The following is a 12,926-nucleotide window of genomic DNA, read 5'->3' on the forward strand; positions in this document are numbered from 1 at the left end:
TCCCCCCAGGTTTCTCCTGCACCCGCTGCTGTATCGGAGGAGGCGAAGGATACACAAATTGTGAAAGTGTTCGCTGCCCTTGGGTCCATGGGTGACCAGATACAGCGTTTAACAGACAAAGTCAGTGGTTTTGATGTGAGTGAAAGTGTAGTGGAGGGGGCGTCTGATCGTCTCTCTCGTGCTCCTAGACCTTGACCTCTGTCAAGCTCCCAGACCCAAGGGAGAAGGCATGTCGACAGTCGAAGGGAGGCGAGAGAGGTTTTGTCACGGTCAGGCGTCCCTTCAGACGGTCCTGTTGTTAAGTCCCAGGCTGTTGCAGTTCGCCACAGAAAAGGCGTAACTGGGAAGTGTGCGTCCTCTGATGGTTCTACATCAGGCAGGGAACGACGGTATTTGGTAGTGTCGCGTCCCCTCAGGAGGACTTTCATGACATCGACCGCTCAGGATAGACCTTCACATGTTCGAGAGGCATGGAGTAGTCCGGAGGTTTTGTCCTCTTCTGAAGATGAGGATGCAGTTCCGATCAAGAGGAAGAAGATCTTTCGTTCGAAAGAGGACGCAGTACGTCCTTTGCGACCCTTGGTCTCGGCAAGAGATTCGCCCCCTTCGTCTTGCTTGTCTTCGCCTCTTCTCTCTCCTTCGGGTAGAGTTCAGGATCGCTCTCCCTTCCATCACAGTCCTACTCGTCCTTCCCCTTCGTTGCATGCGGCCCGTCAGGAAGAGAGCACTAGAGACTTCTTGAGAGAAATGCAGTCGAAGTTAGCAGTTCTCGTTAACTCGTGGGAGACTCCCATTCAACGTTCTTCGAGACGTAAGGACGATTTCGTCCCCGTGAAGTCTTCCAAGAGGACGAAAGACAAGAGTTTACCTTCTCTTTCTCGTTCTTCGTTTGCCGAGGATACAGGACGCACTGGTATGTCTAGGACGGACGATCGAGCAGCGTTTCAGGACGTAGGACGCAGGAAGAAGATCGTATCTTTAGACGCAGGACGCAAGTGGCAGGACGTTGAGCCTCTTACGTTGGACGCAGGCGGCAGGACGCTGATGCGTCGGCGGTGGACACAGGAAGCAGGCGGCAGGACGCCGATACGTCTGCTTTGGATTCAGGACGCAGGCGGCAGGAGGCTGATCCGTCTGCAGGACGTCAAGATGACGATAGTGATTTGCAAGACATTTCTTCAGCAGAAGAAGACTTGGATTTCGTTGAAGATAAGAATGTGGAACCTTCATCGGATTATAAGGTCCTTACTTCCTGTCTTCTTTCGGTCTTTGAAGGGGAATTTCAACCCACGGCTCCTTTGTCTCCCCTTTCGCAGTTTTCGAAGACTAAAACTCCTAAGAAATCCTCATTCCTCAAGATGACACTCTTTATTTCAGCGAAGAAAGCTCTTCAACGTGTGAATACTTGGCTGAAGGAGAAGAAGGAAGCAGGGAAGTCTTCCTTCGCTTTCCCTCCAGCCAAGTTAGCCTCGAAGTCGGGAGTGTGGTTCGCCACTGGGGAAAGTCTTGGCCTGGGAGTACCTGCCTCCTCCCAGGGGGATTTCTCCAGTATAGTGGACAGCTCTCGCAGACAGGCGTTACACTCTGCCAAGATTTGGTGGACTTCTTCTGAATTTGATCACCTTTTTAAGGGAATTTTTAGGACTTTCGAGGTCTTCAACTTCCTCGATTGGTCGTTGGGAGCATTGGCGAACACATTGGAAAGCGAGAATTCTCAAGACATGGAAGTGCCTTAGAGTATTATGTCCTGCATGGACAAAGCTCTTAGAGATGGGGCTAATGAGCTTGCCTCCTTATTTGCAGCGCAGCAGGAGTGCTTAAAAAGAGGTCTCTTTTGTGCTCTTTTACATCGAAAGGAGTTTCAAACTCTCAGAAATCGGAGTTGATGTTTTCACCGCTTTCGAACCAGCTGTTTCCTTCGGAGATCATTAGGGATATAGCTCTGGCTCTATCTCAGAAGGCTACTCAGGATCTCCTCTCCTCTTCAGTGAGGAAGTTTTTACCTTCTAAAATGGTTAAGAAGGCACCGAAGGAATCGAGACCTTCTCAACAGCCCTTTCGAGGCAAAAGATTACCCGCTAAAAGAGGAGCTAAGTCTACCACTAAGCAATGAAAACCAAGTCCTCCAGACATCAGTTGGAGCCAGACTTCAAGAATTTTGGGAAGTCTGGCAAAACAGGAATGCAGATCCCTGGGCCATCAGTGTAGCTCGAGAAGGCTACAAAATCCCCTTCTTAAGGAAGCCTCCTCTCTTAACATCTCCGAGAGCCCTAGGGGCACATTACAACGATTTAGCGAAAGAGAAGGCGCTGTGGGATCAAGTCCTTTCCATGCTAGAGAAAGGAGCTATAGAACCTGTTCTGGATCACGAATCTCCGGGGTTTTACAATCGGCTCTTCCTGGTTGCAAAATCCTTGGGAGGTTGGAGACTAAACGTGTTCGTGGAGAAAACCAAATTTACCATGGAGACGAACGAGTCAGTACTGGCAGCGGTATGTCCAGGGGACTGGATGGTTACTCTGGATCTACAAGATGCGTACTTCCATATTCCAATTCATCCAAGAAGCAGGAAGTACCTAAGGTTCGTGATCCAGAACAGGGTCTTTCAATTCAAGGCCCTGTGCTTCGGCCTTTGCACGGCCCCCCAAGTGTTCACGAGGATGATGTCCAACGTGGCAAGATGGTTACACTTACTAGGGATCAGAGTATCTTTTTACTTGGACGACTGGCTGATAAGATCCCAGTCAAGAAGTCAATGTCTGGAGGACCTAAGACAGACGTTAGATTTGGCAAAAGAATTGGGTCTTTTGGTGAACCTAGAAAAGTCTCAGCTGAACCCCAATCAACAGATAGTCTATTTTGGGATTCTGATATCGTCAGCAACTTTTCAGGTTTTTCCGTCCCCCGACAGGCAAGTCCTATGCCTTCGGAAGGTGCAGGACTTTCTAGAGAAAGACTGATGCTCAGCAAGAGAGTGGATGAGTTTACTGGGCACACTCTCTTCGCTAGAGAGGTTCATTTCTCTAGGAAGGCTTCACATGAGACCGTTACAGTTTTTCCTGAAAGAAGCATGGCCAAGAAAATCGCAACCGGATTCCTTCCAGTTTCAAATTCCGACCAAGGTGAAGGAGGAATTGAGTTGGTGGCTAACGCCAGGCAGGTTAGCAGAGGGTATGTCGCTCCAGCAGAAGAACCCAGACCTCATCTTGTTCTCCGACGCGTCGGACGCAGGTTGGGGAGCGACACTAGGCCCTCAAGAGGTGTCGGGTCTTTGGAACAAAGACGAAGCAAACTGGCACATAAACAGGAAGGAACTGATGGCAATTTTCTTGGCCTTGAAGTCTTTCAGGGAGTTGGTACTATGGAGGAGTAATAATAGTTTATATTTGACAACATCTCCAAGGGTTGTGTGTGTGTGAGAGAGTGAGAGAGAGAGAGAGAGATTGGTGGAAGAATGAATGGGAGTGGTTAAATGGCGGTCGGAAGCATGTCTGTTGTGGCGCTCTGTAGGGAGTCAGTGGGAGTCTGTTACAAGAGTCAGTCAAACAGTGAGACGTCTGGTCAAGTCAGTGTCGGTTTTGGCCACAGTTGTCCTTTGGTGTTTCGTTGTTTGGGTGTTATTTGATAGATTTTGGGGTTGTGCAGTTGTTGTGCGTGTGTCTGTCTGGTTGTGGTGAGGTTAAGAAGGTTGGTGGTGCATTTTCGTTGTCTGTTAGTGGTGGTTGAGGCAGTGTTGGTTTTGGCGGGTTGTTGTGCTTCTGTGAGTTGTGTGGTTGTCGTGTTTTTTCAGGCGGTTGGTGTTCGTTTGCAGTGATTTGTTGGGTTATTGAGTTTTTGTGGGGTTGTGGGTCTCGGGGGGGTTGGTTTGTGCTTGGTTGTCGGCGGTGGTTGTGTCAGCTAGCCTATAGCCTATATCCAGTGGACAGCACAGCCTAGCCCTGAGTAGCAGAAGCCAGAGGTGAGTACCTGTTTGTGTTTTTTGTTCTGTATGTAGGTATGGGTCAATTGTCCTGCTGTATTTTGTAGTGTTAAGTGGAAAGTGTGATTGAGGGTGGGTTTGATAGCCAGACAGGTTAAGTTTATGTGGGGAGGTTACTTGTTTTTTGTGATCCCGCCACATTCTTTTTTGGCGCCCGAACAGGGACTGCTGGTGTGGCAGCTGCAGGACAATTGGTCTAGGCTAGTGTGTGTGATTGGTGAGAAAGTTTGGGATGGAAGGATTGAGTGAGGTGGAGAGGCTGAAGGAGGAGTTGAGGTTGGAGAGGGAAATAAGAGGACAATTGGAAGTGGATAATGAGAGGTTGAGGGTAGAGTGTGAGGAGCTGAAGAGCGAGTTGGAGGAAATGAGAGGAATGCTAAGGAGTGCAAAAGTGGAAATGAAAGAAGAAGTGAAAGGAGCAGAAGAGAGAATGGTTGAGAAAATGGACGAAAAATTCTTAGTGATGATGAATGCAGTGCAGGAGATGATGAAGGGGTTCATGGGAGAGGGAGCTGTAGGGGGTAGGCCTACTAGGTCTTGTGATAGGCCAGAAGTGGTAAAGAGAGTGGAAGAGCGAGGGGATGAAACTACGAGTGACGAAGGTGACTTGTTTGTGGTAGGTAAAGGAAAGAAGGGAAAGAGACAGGATAAGGATAAACCTGAGGACAAGAATAAGAAGGGGGCTGAGGAAAAGAAGACGAGGGAAAGAAAGAAGTTAGGAAGGATGACGGACAGGATGAGACTGGGACTTAATACATTGGGGAAAGGGCTGAGAGTGATTTGGATAGCGGTGAGTGGAAACAGGTAGGTAGAAAGAAGAAGGGTAAGAAGAGCGTAATGAGGAGCATGGATGTTAGTATGGAAGTTGATTCGCTGTATTCGGACGAGGTTAAGAGGGATCAGAATGGTGGAAGTAGCGAAAGTGAGAGTGAGCGGGAAGTACGAAAGGCTGTATATATGAGAGAGATACCTAGATGTGCACAATACGAGGAATATGGTAGTAGGGACATAGGGGATTTTTTTAAGGAATATGAAAGGTATTGTGAGGCAAAGTATGGGGATAACAAGAGAGTTGGGTAGCTTTTTGATGGGATTTTTGTTGAATATGTATGGGGTAATGATGAGTGTGGGGAATGTGCCTTATGAGAGTGTGAAAGCCAGGATTGTGGAACAGGCGAAGAGGATAAGGAGTAGTGTTAGATATAGGAGAAAACATGGTTTTGATGAGGTAAGAGTGAATGTTGGTGAGTCGTTGTCGATGTATGTGTGCAGGTTGGAAACAGTGGCCAGGAAAAAGTTTGGGGATGAAGGGATAAATGAGTGTAAAGAGTTAGTGAGGAAGTTGTTGGCGACTGTGCCTGAGTGTGTGTACAAGTTTGTAAATCTGAAAGGTAAGGAGAAAATGCGATGGACGAATGAAAGGTTGACGTGGAACGACATTTTGGAAATAGTAGAGGATTATGAGTTGGACAGGTGTATGAAAGAGAGTAGAAGTGTTAGTGTTAGGACTGAAGTGGCTGATGTTATGCCAGAGTTTAAGAGCTATAGGGAGGCAGTTTTGGAAGGGCCAAGGCGAATGGCAGAGCGAGTGGTTGATAGGAGCGTTAGAGCCAGTAACGTAAGTATGGTTCGCCCTAAGAGAGATCGGAGTGCAAGCGTTGGAAGAGTAGGGTCGGTTAGTCGTGAACGAGAGCAGCAGTGTTACAGATGTGGAAAGCTAGGGCACAGGAAGAATGAATGTCGGTGGGCGTTGGGAGCTTGCTTCGGGTGTGGGCAAACAGGGCATTTGGTGAGCGAGTGTAAGAAAGATAGGGATATTAAATGTTACAGGTGTGGGCAAGTAGGGCATATAGCAAGTGGATGTCGAGGTACTCGTGTGACTGAGGTTTGCGGTAATTGCGGGAAGAATGGGCATTATGCTAGGATGTGTAAGGAACAGCGGGCAAAGTGTGTTGAATGTGGAATGGAAGGTCATGTGGCGAGTGTGTGTAGGCGAAAGAGGATGAGTCAGGTTGGGAGTTTGGGAAACTAGGTACAAAGGGGATTCAGTTGGGTGGGTCCTCTGGTGTGCGGTCAGTAAGAGTGATGCATGTGCGTGAAGGATTGTTGCATGAAAAAGGGTTTGGAGGAAGAGCTCATGAATGTATGAGTGTAAAAGTGAGGTGCAAAGGGGTGTGTTTGGTTGCTTTGATTGATACTGGGTGCAGTGTCAGTGTTCTTTTTAAGAATGGATGTGACAAGTTGCGGAGTGAGTGTGAAATTAGGAAATGTAGAGGGGAGGTACGAGGAATAGGAAATTTGGGTATGCCTGTGGTGGGAATGTTGCGTGAAAATGTAGAAATCGAAGGGGTAGTGATGGATGATGGTGACTTTTGTGTGATCGAGGGAATGAGTGATAAGTATGATATGTTATTAGGATACAGGTTCCTGAAGAAGTGTGGGATGGTGGTCTATCCGAGCAGGAATATGATTGAGTTGCATAGGAAGGGGAATGTACATGGAGAGTTGTACTTGGATAGGGATGGAGGGGTAAGCAGTAAAATATGGAAGGGAGTGCCGTTGGTTGCGAAAGAGAGTGTAAAAGTGCCGCGAGAAGTTGTTAGTGTGAAAGTTGCGTGGCCCGATAGTCTTGGGATTGTCAGAGGTGACAAGTGTGCATATGTGGTTGAGGGTGTGGATGCGAACAGGTTGGTAAGAGCAAGTGTGCATGTGTACGACGGGATTTTGGATATGGAGAATCCTTGGGTTATTGTGGCCTCATTGCCGAGTGTTAGGAAAAACGAGTGCGGGGTACGAAGTGTGTGGAGTTGTTGTATACGTTGGTGGATGTGGACGACGAAAGATATGTTAGGGTGCGGCGGGTGATGACAGGCAGCATGAAAGAAAGTGATGAGTTGAGAGAAAGAATTGAGGTGGATGAAAATGTTGGTGATGACGAGAGGGAGGGGTTGATGCAGATGTTGTGGGATAGGCGGGGTGCGTTGAGTCGGGGTGACAAGGATTTCAGGGGATCTAAGCTCCCAGAGTTCAAGATAGTTTTGAATGACGATACCCCCATATGTCAGCGGTCCCCGCCCACACTTTCTGCGCCTATTGCCCGAGAGATTGAGGAACAGTGTGAGGAACTTGAGAGAGTGGGAGTGATCGAGAGGAGCGAGAGTGCTTGGAATAGTCCCATAGTCCCAGTACGCAAGACAGATGGGAGTTTGAGAATGTGTGTGGATTACAGGAAGGTGAATGAAGTGACTGTGAAGGAGCGATTCCGATGAATGTGGTGTCTGATTGTGTGTATAAGATGCATGGGATGAGAGTGTTCACAAAATTGGATTTGGTAAGGGGCTATTACCAGATGCCTCTAGAGGAAGGGAGCAGCATGTTACAGCTTTTTTGAGTGGTAGCTGCCACTATCAATTCAAGAGGTTAAGTTTTGGAATGGCTAATGCGCCTGCTGCCTTCCAGAGGGCGATGAATGTAGTTTTGGCTGGTTTTGATAGAAGGAAGGTGACTGTGTTTATAGATGACGTTTTGATTGCAAGTGAGACTGTTGAGGAGAATGTGGAACTGCTTGAGAAGGTGTTGGAACGGTTGGAACAGGGTGGAGTGAAAGTGAAGCTGGAGAAGTGTGCGTGGTTGGCTGGGGAAGTGGAATTTCTTGGTCTTAAGGTGAGTGCGAGAGGTGTAAGGAAGAGTGAAAAGTTTGTGGAAAAAGTAAAGGAGTTTCCACGTCCCCAGACCGTGCGGGAGTTAAAGGGTTTTTTGGGTTTGATTGAGTTCGGGAGGAAGTTTGTTAGGGATTGTTCGGGTATAGGGAAGCCGTTGACTGAATGGACTGGGAAGAAAAATTGTACTAAGCTGAGGTGGGATGAGCGAATGGTGGGAGCATTTGAGAGATTGAAAGAGGAAGTTGCTAGAAAAGTCACCTTGGCTTTTCCTAGAAAAGTCACCTTGGCTTTTCCAGACTATAGTGAGGATGCGAAGTAAGCTTGAGTTGTATGCTGATGCTAGTAAGTTTAGTATGGGAGGATGCTTGGTACAGATGCAAGAGGTGAATGGGGAGGGACAATTGAGAGTGATTGCATATGTGAGTAAAGCTTTTAATAAAGCAGAGCTGAAGTATTCAGTAGTTGAGAAGGAGCCTGCGGCAATAAGATTTTGTGTGAAAGCGTTGAAAGTGTTTTTGTATGGGGTAAGATTTGTCATAAGGACAGATCATCGGCCGTTAGTTTATGTGATAAAGAAGGAAAGTGTGAATGCTAGGATTGCGAGGACAATTGAGGATTTGAGTGAGTTTGATTTTGGCTTAGAATATGTGCCGGGGAGTAAAAATGTGATTGCTGATACGATGTCTAGGATGCATGGTAAGGACAGTGGTATCGCGAAAAGTGACTGGGATCCGAATATGGTACCTGAGGGGTTGGTTGTAAAAGAGAGGTTTGAAGGGAATGACAGAATGTGTGAATGTTTGTTTTCTTCGTTGAAATACTTGGAAGGTAAGGGTCTGGTTGAAGAGGTACCCGGTAGTGTGAATGAGTTGCGAGTGAAGTTGATGAGTGATGTGCAGAAGGAAGTGGCATATGCGGAGGAACAAGGTGGGGAAGGAGAAATGTTGCATGAATTGTTGTCAGCAGTAGCTGAGTTGTTTGGAATAAAAGTGTTGTTGTATTTTGGATGGGACAGACCGGTTGAATATCGAGGAAGGGCGAGTACAGGTAATGAACGTGGGGTTTTGATGATTCAGTGCGGGGAACGTGGTTGTAATTGGTTGGTTACAAAAAGGGACTGTGAAGGGGATCTGAGTCAGAATTGTGGAAATGGGGAGTTAACTGAGGATGAATGTGATGAGGAGGATTGTGATGTGGATAACCAGGTGGACGTGGTAGTGAATGTGTGTATGCATGGGACTCGAGGGAAAATGGTGACGTTTGTCCAAGTAAATGATAGTGAGTATTGTAGTTTGGTTGACACAGGGGCACAAATTTCCTTGGTGAGTGGGTCAGTGGTGAGTGAACTTGAGAGATGTGATTGGGAAGTGAAAAGGCAGTCTACAAGTGTGAGAATACATGGGTTAGGACAAGGAAGTGTTTTAGTATGGGAAGAGGTACGGTTAAAGGTTAGGTTGGGAGATCTTGAAGTAATGCATAACTTTATAGTTATAGGAGAAAATGATATGCCATCTTGCTTTTTAATAGGGATAGATTTTTTGAGGATTCATGATATAGACGTAGATATAGGAAATGGAATTCTTAGAAAGGGCGGCAGACAAGTAGCTAGGATTCAAGATGGTAATGTATTTGTAGCAAACTTTGTGGGTATGATTGATATTGCTAGGAGTGAGAATGATCTGTTGAGTGAGGAAGAGATTGAGGAAATGCAAAATAAGTGCCTGGAAATAAGTGTGTTGCGACAATGTGTTTTGGGAGGAGTGCGTGTGGAAGACTGGCCATGTGAGTTGGATGTATATAAGAGGGTTGCTAAACGTTTTGTGGTGTGCAAAAACATAGTGTACTTTTTGCATCAGGAAGGGGTGTATGACAGGGAAGTGTATGTGCCGGTGTTTTCTGTTGAGTCAGCTGTGAGTATGTGTTTGTTGGTGCATGATTGGTTTGGGCATAGTAGGGGCAAAAATAAGTTGTGGGAATGCAATGAAAGAGAGAGATTGTATGCTCCTGGGTTGAATAAGATTTGTGTGGATGTGGCTGTCACGTGTGAAGACTGTCAGAGGGGAAAGTATCAGAGTGTGCATGCAAGTCCACCTGTGTTGCGATTGCAGATGAAGGAGCCGTTTGAAATGCTTGTGATTGATTGTGTTTCTTTGCCTAGGACTGCAAGAGGACACGTGGGGATGATTGTGATGGTGGATCACATGAGTAAATTTGCCTATGTGGTTCCCATCAAAGATAAGAGGAGTGAAACTGTTGCACGAATGGTGGGTCAAGTGATGTTGCCCATGTGTGTGTGTAAGCCGGCAAAAATGTTGAGTGATAATGGACCTGAGTTTGTGGGATGGGAATTTGAAGAGATGTTGAAGGAATGGGGTATTGTGCATGTGTATTCTACTCCGTATATGCCCAGTGTGAATGGGTTGGCTGAAAGGACTGTTAGGACGATGACTGAGATTTTGCGAATGATGAGTAAGAGCGACAAGGATTGGGATATGTATGTAGGACGTGCAGTTTGGGCATATAATGCCACACTGCAGAAGAGTATAGGTATGTCTCCTTGTAAATATGTGTTGAATTTTGAAAGGATTGTCAGACCGCGGTTGGGTCTGTCAGAAGGTGATCGGGATTTGTGGAAGAAAGCGAGTGAAAGGTTTGAGAGTTTTAGGATCGGGGATAAGGTGTTGAAAGAGGTGGTTGAGATGGGAAGAATGAATGTGAATAAAGTAAGGGAGAAATTTGAAGGGCCTTTTGAGATTTTGGAAGTGGGACCAAGTGGATTGAGTTATGTTTTGGGGAAATTGCCAGTAGGTAGGGGACTGGATGAGGTTAGGGCACACCATAACCAGCTCCGTAAGTGGAGGGAAGTACCACAATATGTTCGGGAGAATGCGATGAGTGAGTGGTTGAGGGTGAATAAGTATGAGCCGACTGTCGGTGAACAAATTGGTCTGGGAGATCGACAGTTGGTGTTGGTTGAGTATGGAAGAAAACAGAAGAGTGTGGAGAGAGGAAGTGGAAGGAAAAAGCGTGAACGGCATAGTAAAGGGGTTGGTGGTAGGGTGCAAACGGTTGATAAAGCATGTGCTACGGATGACTTTGGGGGAATGAATGATACTTGTATTGTATGTGGGTTTGAGTTGACAGGGACAAATGAGACTTCAGTGAAAAGGAAACTGAGTAGTGAGGAGGTGGTTGATAGGATAGATAAGTCTTTGCAGGAGTTTGACAGAAGTATATGGATGAACTGAGTGGTTTGGTCGCAGAAATAAGGGAGATGTTGAAACCAGAGTTGGAAGACATCGGTGAAGTAGTGAATGGAATTTGGGAGTATGGTAGTGTGGGAGATAATGGGAGTTTGAAAGAAAGTGGTTTGGAAGAAGTGAATGGCGATGTAACTGAAAGAGTGTATGATGGTCCTCAAACAAGATCCAGGGGACCTGCATCTGAGCATCCTTGGGTGTTGCGAAAGGCAATTTAGTGTGGATGTTGTGAATGTAAGGAGATGTTGTCAAATGTAATGGGGGAGGTAATATGGAGGAGTAATAATAGTTTATATTTGACAACATCTCCAAGGGTTGTGTGTGTGAGAGAGAGAGAGAGAGAGAGAGAGATTGGTGGAAGAATGAATGGGAGTGGTTAAATGGCAGTCGGAAGCATGTCTGTTGTGGCGCTCTGTAGGGAGTCAGTGGGAGTCTGTTACGAGAGACGTCTGGTCAAGTCAGTGTCGGTTTTGGCAACAGTTGTCCTTTGGTGTTTCGTTGTTTGGGTGTTATTTGATAGATTTTGGGGTTGTGAAGTTGTTGTGCGTGTGTCTGTCTGGTTGTGGTGAGGTTAAGAAGGTTGGTGGTGCATTTTCGTTGTCTGTTAGTGGTGGTTGAGGCAGTGTTGGTTTTGGCGGGTTGTTGTGCTTCTGTGAGTTGTGTGGTTGTCGTGTTCTTTCAGGCGGTTGGTGTTCGTTTGCAGTGATTTGTTGGGTTATTGAGTTTTTGTGGGGTTGTGGGTCTCGGGGGGGTTGGTTTGTGCTTGGTTGTCGGCGGTGGTTGTGTCAGCTAGCCTATAGCCTATATCTAGTAGCAGAAGCCAGAGGTGAGTACCTGTTTGTATTTTTTGTTCTGTATGTAGGTATGGGTCAATTGTCCTGCTGTATTTTGTAGTGTTAAGTGGAAAGTGTGATTGAGGGTGGGTTTGATAGCCAGACAGGTTAAGTTTATGTGGGGAGGTTACTTGTTTTTTGTGATCCCGCCACAGTACGCGACAAGACAGTGCAGATCAACTAGGACAACACCACGGCTCTGGCATACATCCGCAAGCAAGGAGGGACGCATTCATTTCCCCTTTACATGCTGGCGAAAGAAGTTCTGCTTTGGGCGGAAGAGGAAAACGTTTCTCTGCTCACCAGGTTCATTCAGGGGTAGAAGAATGTCAGAGCGGACCTGTTGAGCAGGGAAGGGCAACTTCTTCCGACAGAGTGGACGTTGCATCTAGAGGTATGCCAGAGCCTGTGGAAATTGTGGGGCCGTCCAGTAGTGGATCTTTTTGCAACAGCCAAAACAAAAAGACTACCAAACTACGTTTCTCCAGTTCCAGACCAGGAAGCAGTTGCGGTGGATGCCTTCCTGATGGATTGGACAGGCCTGGATGCTTAGGCTTTTCCTCCATTCAAGGTCTTGGGGAAAGTGATGAAAAAGTTCAGAGAGAGTCAAGGAACGAGGCTGACTCTAATAGCTCCGTATTGGCCGGCCCAAAGTTGGTTCACAGAGGTACTGGAATGGACAGTGGATACACCAAGAACACTGCCCCTAAGAGTAGATTTACTCAGACAACCCCACTTCAACAGGTTTCTCAAGAATACCCTCGCTCTGGGTCTGACTGCGTTCAGACTATCGAAAGTCTTGTCAGAGCAAGGGGTTATTTTAGAGAGGTGGCCAGTGCAGTGGCTAGAGCTAGAAGAACCTCCACAATTACAGTGTACCAGTCGAAGTGGGAGACCTTCCGGAAGTGGTGTAAGAAGAGGAAGGTGTCTTCATCCAGTACCTCTGTGACCCAAATCGCAGACTTCCTCCTTTATTTAAGGAAGGAGGTAGGATTGTCGATTTCTACGATTAAGGGTTATAGGAGTATGTTGACCTCGGTGTTCAGACACAGAGGTCTGGATATTTCTAATAATCTGGATCTTAGAGATCTTGTTAGATCATTTGGAACCAAGAAACAGCCTCAATGCAGACCCCCTGCTTGGAATCTGGACGTCGTTTTGAAGCATCTAACTTCTAGTAAGTTTGAACCTT

At 46.7% G+C, this 12,926-nt stretch overlaps 1 protein-coding gene across 1 annotated transcript in view; it reads left to right on the forward strand.

Moving 5' to 3' along the window:
* Nucleotides 1-3,609: 3,609 nt before the first annotated feature.
* Nucleotides 3,610-12,926, forward strand: part of LOC135217471 (uncharacterized) — a 46,717-nt gene continuing 37,400 nt past the window's right edge. The window contains exon 1 of the mRNA XM_064253380.1: nucleotides 3,610-3,958. The gene's annotated coding sequence lies outside the window, so the exon portion shown is untranslated. The remainder of the gene's footprint in view (nucleotides 3,959-12,926) is intronic.

Source organism: Macrobrachium nipponense, chromosome 7, assembly GCF_015104395.2.
Source record: "Macrobrachium nipponense isolate FS-2020 chromosome 7, ASM1510439v2, whole genome shotgun sequence".
Classification (NCBI taxonomy): domain Eukaryota; kingdom Metazoa; phylum Arthropoda; class Malacostraca; order Decapoda; family Palaemonidae; genus Macrobrachium; species Macrobrachium nipponense.